A 6051-nucleotide genomic window follows, 5' to 3' on the forward strand; every position below is an offset into this window, starting at 1 on the left:
CATACTCATAAATATTGTAGGACATTGGTCATCAATGAACTCCATTATAAACTTGTTAGGCAATCTTGAAACACTCTATTCACAAGGCCTATAAATACTATAGGACATTGGTTAATCTGAAAAGCATAACCACAAACTCATAATGTCTATACCTTATGCTGAATACAACCTTGGGTATATCATGCTTGACAACCCTGACTTGATGATATTTTAACCTCAAGTCGATCTTAGAGAACACTAAAACATCCTTGAGCTGATCAAATAAATCATCAATTCTTATGAATAGGTACTTATTCTTTATAGTCACTCTTTTAAACTTTTTTTCACAAATAGTTTACGCACATCCTTATATATCTATCTTTCTTTTTCACAAATAGAATCGGTACACCCCATAGCGAGTGGTTTGGTCTGATAAAACTACTATTTAACAGCTCTTGCAACTATTTCTTTAGCTCTCATAATTCAGCTAGGGCCACTCTATATGGTGCTTTGGAAATTGGCATTATACCGAAGGCTAGCTCAATACTAAACTCTACATTTTTATCAAATGTTAACCTAAGAAGACTAACAGGGAAAACATCTTAAAATTATTAATCTACTAGAGTATCTTTCATACTCGGGACTACTTCATCTAATTTGTTTACTATATATGCCAAATATGTTATGCACACTTTACTCAGCATTTTCCTGGCCTTGACACTATTGATCATCATGCTAAGAACTCGACCTTTTCCAAAAGTAAATTGTTCTCCATTATCTAAGTTGAATCAGACCTTTTTCTTTCTATTGTCCATCTCTGCCCTGTATTTGCTCAAGAATTTCATGTCAAGTATACATCAAAATTAGACATATCCATCATTATCAGATCTATAGCTAACTTTTAACCTTCTAAAGAAACCATCTCTTCAATCAACATGTGAGTGTTATGAATTTTGTCTCTATCAGACATCTTTATACTGATCTGTGAGACTACTATAGGTTATAACCCTAATCTCTCTACTATGCCACTAGCAATAAAACAGTATGTGGTTCCAGAATCAATTAATGCATACAAAGGACAAGAATGAAAGATTAACTGGTCTATCACTATAGTTAGGTTGGCCACAACCTAAGTGGTTGTATATATTCAAGCCTATCCTCCATAACTGTCTAGTTTGTAAGGGTTGGTGCAACTGTTACTATACACTTTCTAGCAAAATGGTTGAGTTTCTTGAACTTGTAGCATTCCCTCTAACTGGCTAGGTAATCTCTAACATGTCTCTACCTACATCTATGATAAGTAAAGGGATCATCATGCCTCAACTGATCCTCTCTCCTCTGTTTCTTACCCCTTTAGTTCTTCTTATTTTTTTCTTAACTGGAAAGACCTCTTACCTTTTAAGTCTTTACTACCCGTATCTCGGCTGCCACTTTATCTCTAGGATGGGGCTATTAACACTAGCTAATCTGATATCCTTCTCTCTCAATTCATCATTTATTCATTGTTTTTAACCTTAATGCTCTGCTTAAGGCATCTAAAAATGATCTAAAAGGATTATCTCCTATCATAATATCTTTGGTAATGTTTGACCTTAGTTCTCAAAGAGGACCTTTAGCTTGCCCATGTTTGAACTAGCTACCCTTGAAGTATACTTGGCTAAGGAGTTTAGCTTGGTGGAGAACTCTCTGACTATTATGCTACCTTTCTTTAGGAAAGAAACTTTTGGGTTTTCACATAGAGAATATCTATTAACAAGTACTCTTTCTCAAAAACCCATCTGAAATCAACGTAAGTCATTTTTGACACTTGACGAGTCCTATTTAGCATCCGTCATTAAATCTTTGCATCACCCTTTAGAAGGAGACTAATATACTAGATTTTATCTATGCCAGCAATTTTGAAAATTCTCATGACATCCTCTACTGCTTCTAGCCACTCCTTAATTGGTAGTTTATCTGACGCTACATTGCCCTTGAAATTATAGGGTTGTTGTCTATTTGCCAGACTATAAATAGAGGCACAAAGTTCCTATAATTGATTGATTTTATAGTTAAAGCTAGAAAGATGGTAAACAAAGGATGTGGAAGATTTATGGCTTGTGTGATGGCTAATAAGAATAAAGAGGTGAGACTTTAGGATATTTTGATAGTTAAAGATTTTCCAGATATATTTTTGAAAGACTTACCTGGTTTACCTCTTAATCGAGAGATTGAATTTGCAATTGACTTCTTACCTAGGATTGTTCCAATTTCTAAAGATTAACATAGGATGACACCTTTAGAGTTAAAAGAGTTGAAGGTTCAACTGCACAAGTTATTGGATAAAGGATTCATCCGCCTTAGTGTTTCACCTTAGGGTGTTTATATATTTTTTGTGAAGAAAACGGATGGGTTTATGAGATTATGTATTGATTATCATCAACTGAACTTGGTTACCATTAAAAATAATTATCCTTTCCCTCGAATTGATAACCTATTTGATCAATTACAAGGTGCAACAGTGTTTTCACAGATTGACCTATGATCAAGGTACCATCAATTGAAGATTAAGCTTGATGATATGCCATAGACAACTTTTCATACTCATTATGGGCATTACAAATTGGCCAAAGGACTATTTCCCACCCAAGGTATGCTGCAATCTCAAGTTTCCGCTCTTTATCTTTGATAATACCAAATACCCACCTATGAACAGTTAAAATTAACAGTGGTAAAAGTAAAATCGTTATTTTCTTTATAATATTAAAAATAAACTAAAATATAATCTCTTTTTGCCCCCCTTAACTTTAAAAACTAAAAGTTTTCCTCAGCTTAAGTTTTAAAAAATGACAGTTTCACCCTAGGGTTTCGTTTTGAAATCTCTGATGACATCTCTGACTCCATTACTGACGGCTTCTCCCTCCTAAAGCATCATCTCCTTTCGACGATCTCTTTTCTCCTATTTGAACGTTTGATCAACGTCAGAGAAGCCAAAAAAGATGAAGAACTTCGTCGGGGTTTCGTCTTCTTAGACAAAGAGAAAGTTGTCATCTTCGTCTGGAAAGACGATCGTCTTCCCAGAGGTCTTCTTCTGGGAAGATGACAACTTCATCTTTCATGACTTTTCTGACATCGATCGAGACATCTAAATAGGAGGAAAAAGACTATCAGAAGGAAAGGATGCTTCGGGAGGGAGAAGTCATCGGTAATGGAGTCAGAGATGTCACCGGAGATTTCAAAATGAAACCCTAGGGTGAAACAACTATTTTTTAAAACTTAGGCTAGGAAAAACTTTTAGTTTTTAAAGTTTTGGGGGGTAAAAAGAGATAAAATTTTAAGGGATTAGGATTCCATTAATTTTAACTGCTCATAAATGGGTATTTGGTATTATTAAAGATAAAGGGTGGAAACTTGAGATTGCAACATACCTTGGGTGGGAAATAGTCCTTTGGCCTTATAAATTTTTAGTTAGGTTAACCAATGCTCCAATAACTTTTATGGACTTGATTAATAGAGTATTTCAAAGTTATTTGGATCAATTTGTTATTGTGTTTATGGATGATATATTCGTTTTCTCTAAGAGTGAGGAAAACCATGAAGAACATTTAAGGATTGTTTTGCAAACCCTTCGAGAGAAGAAGATTTATACAAAACTTAAGAAGTATGAGTTCTAGATAGACAAGGTGGTGTTTTTGGGTCATGTGGTAACTAAAGACGGAATTAGTGTTGACCCTTCTAAGATTAAAGTTGTGGTGAATTAAAAATGATCTACTAATGTTATAGAAGTTAGAAGTTTTTTGGGATTAATTGGTTATTATAGGCAATTTATGGAAGAATTCTCTTGTCTTGCATCACCCTTGACTTAACTAACAAGAAAATATGTCAAGTTTCAATAGGATAAGGAGTGTGAGAAAAGCTTTCAAGAATTAAAAAAGAGATTGGTTTTTGCACTAGTTCTAACTATCCTTACAAGCAATGGTGGTTTTGTCATTTATAGTGATGTATTTAGGAAAGGTTTATGATTTGTTTTAATGCAATATGGTAAGATCTTGGCCAATACTTCTAGTCAATTGAAGAACTACAAACAAAATTATCTTACTTATGATCTAGAGTTGGCAACTATGGTTTTTGCCTTAAAAATTTGGAGGCATTACCTCTATAGGGAGACTTGCGAGATTTTCACTAATCATAAAAGCTTGAAGTATTTGTTTACCCAAAAAGAATTGAATTTGAGGCAAAGGAGATGGTTGCAACTTGTGAAGGATTATGATTGCCATATTCATTATCATCCAAGGAGGGCGAATGTGGTAGTTGATGCTCTTAGAAGAAAATCATCAGGAGGTATAACACATTTGATTTCTATTTAGAAACATATTTTGGATAATTTGAGGAAATATGAACTTATGGTTTTATTGGCTGGTCATAGTGGTTTTATGGCAAACATAAAGGTTCAACCAATGTTAATTGAAAGGATTAAAGTAGCTCAAAAGGAAGATCTGTTATTATTAGGGATTGTTGAAGATGTAAAGAAAGGTAATAAGTTGGAATTCAAATTGTTTAATGATGATAATTTAAGGTTTGGGAAACGAATATGTATGCCTACTGATGATAATCTGAGAAAAGAAATTTTGAGTGAAACTCACGACTCTACTTATAGTGTTCATCCTAGTAGTACTCGTGATTTGAGGAATAATTTAAGGTTTGGGAAACGAATATGTATGTCTACTGATGATAATCTGAGAAAAGAAATTTTGAGTGAAACTCACGACTCTACTTATAGCGTTCATCCAAGTAGTACTCGTGATTTGAGGAATAACTTTTGGCAGAGAAACATGAAGAATGATATTGTTGATTATATTTTTAAATGTTTGGTGTGTCAACAAGTAAAAATTGAACATCAAAGACCTGGAGGACTTTTATAGCCCTTGTCTATTCTTGAATGAAAATGAGACTATATTACCATGGATTTTGTGAGTGGTTTACCTCTTTCAAAAAGGGGATATGATTTTGTATGGGTGATGGTTGATTATTTGACCAAATTAGCATATTTCTTAGCAATGAAAACCACTTATAATATGTTCCAATTGGCTGACTTGTTTATTTGAGAGATTGTGAGATTGCATGGAGTTCCTTAATGTATTATGTCAAATAGAGATGCACGTTTCACCTCTAGATTTTAGGTAAGTTTACATCAAAAGCTTGGAACGAATCTTAGTTTTAGTATTGCCTTCCATCCTCAAATTGATGGTCAATCTTAAAAGACTATCCAAACCCTTGAAGATATGTTGAGAGCGTGTATATAAGACTTAGGTGGTTCTTGGGAAGGCCATTTACCCTTAATAAAGTTTGTTTACAATAATAGTTTTCACTCTAATATTGAATGGCTCTTTATGAAGTTTTGTACAATTGTCAGTATAAATCACCTATTTGTTAGGATGAAGTTAGAGAAAGGAAGTTGCTAAGACAAAAAAAGTTATATTGATCATCATAAGCAAGAGTTGGAGTTTAAGGTTGGGGATTTTGTTTTTCTAAATGTGTCGTTTTGGAAAGGAGTTTTTCGGTTTGGAAAGAGAAAGATGCTAAGCCCTAGGTTTGTAGGGCCATTTGAAATTTTAGAGAAGACTGGTGCAGTTGCATATTATGTGGCCTTGCCACTAAGTCTCTCAAGGCTTCACAATGTGTTTCATGTTTTATACTATCAACCAATCCAAATCTCTGAGGATTTGTTGTATAAAGAGCAAGCACTGAGAGTCATTAATAGAAAAAAACAATGTCTGAGGACTAGAGTTATCCCATTGGTAAAAGTGCGTTGGAGAAATCACTCATTAGAAGAGACCATGTGAGAACAAAAAACTGAAATAGAGGAGAAGTATCCTCAACTCTTTAAAGCTTAAGGTATGTACTAATTTCAAAGACAAAATTTTTGTTAGAGGGGAAGAATTATATTATCCAACATTTAATTATTATTATTGTTGTTGTTGTTATTATTATTTAAATAAGATAAATTTTATTTTAGGATAAAATTTAATTTTAGGGGATAAGGTAAGTTCAAATTTTGAAAAATATTGTATTAGTTATAGGCAATAACAAGGG

Source organism: Mangifera indica, chromosome 16 (assembly GCF_011075055.1).
Source record: "Mangifera indica cultivar Alphonso chromosome 16, CATAS_Mindica_2.1, whole genome shotgun sequence".
Taxonomy (NCBI): domain Eukaryota; kingdom Viridiplantae; phylum Streptophyta; class Magnoliopsida; order Sapindales; family Anacardiaceae; genus Mangifera; species Mangifera indica.